The 1,196-nt window shown below is 62.8% G+C and overlaps 1 protein-coding gene across 1 annotated transcript in view; it reads left to right on the top strand.

The window, feature by feature from the left end:
• Positions 1 to 1,196, top strand: part of CPSF1 (cleavage and polyadenylation specific factor 1) — a gene marked incomplete at its 5' end in the record, with an annotated part of 72,496 nt that overhangs the window by 50,742 nt on the left and 20,558 nt on the right. The gene's annotated exons all lie outside the window — the stretch shown is intronic.

Genomic DNA, 1,196 nt, shown 5'->3' on the forward strand with positions numbered 1-1,196 from the left:
TTGGGCACACCTAGGCACACCCACAACACACCTGGGCACACCTGGGCACACCTGGGCACACTTAGGCACACCTGGGCACGCCCACAACACACCTGGGCACACCTGGGCACACCTGGGCACACTTGGGCACACCTGGGCACGCCCACAACACACCTGGGTACAGCTGGGCACGCCCACAACACACCTGCGCACACCTGGGCACACTTGGGCATACCCACAGCACACCTGGGCACACCTGGGCACACCCAGCACACACCTGGGCAAACCCAGAACGCACCTGGATACAGCCAGGCACACCTGGGTATGGTCAGGACACACCTGGGCACACCCAGGACACGCCCACAGCACACCTGTGCACAGCTGGGCACACTCACAACACACCTGGGCACCCCTAGGTATGGTCAGGACACACCTGGGCTCACCTGGGCTCACCTAGGCACACCCAGAACACGCCTGCGCACACCTGGGTATGGTCAGATCACACCTGGGCACACCCACAACACACCTGGGCACACCCAGATACACCTGGGCACATCCAGGTCTCACCTGGGCTCAGCTGGCAGATCTAGAACACACCTGGGCACACCCAGACACACCTGGAACACACCCAGACACACCTGGCCTCAGCTGGCAGATCTAGAACACACCTGGGCACACCCAGACACTCCTGGGTGCAGCTGGGAGCAGCCAAAACACACCTGGGCACAGCTGGGACACGCCCAGACACACCTGGGCACACCCAAAACACACCTGGGCACACCCAGACACTCCTGGGTGCAGCTGGGCACACCCAAAACACACCTAGCACAGCTGGACACGCCCAGGCACACCTGGGAGCACCCACAACACATCTGGGCACACCTGGGAGCACCCAAAACACACCTGGGCACAGCTGGGACACACCTGGGCACACCTGGGAGCACCCAAAACACACCTGGGCACACCCAAAACACACCTGGGCACATCTGGGACATGCCCAGACACACCTGGGCACACCTGGGCACACCCAAAACACACCTGGGCACACCCAAAACACACCTGGGCACACCTGGGCACACCCAAAACACACCTGGGCGCACCCAGACACACCTGGGCACATCTGGGACACGCCCAGACACACCTGGGCACACCTGGGACACGCCCAGAATTCACCTGGGGGAGGTCCTGCAGGATTGTAGGGGCCCTGTGGGGGGGGG

The sequence above is a fragment of the Passer montanus genome, unplaced genomic scaffold, assembly GCF_014805655.1.
Source record: "Passer montanus isolate IOZ18808 unplaced genomic scaffold, ASM1480565v1 scaffold306, whole genome shotgun sequence".
NCBI classification, from domain to species: Eukaryota; Metazoa; Chordata; class Aves; order Passeriformes; family Passeridae; genus Passer; species Passer montanus.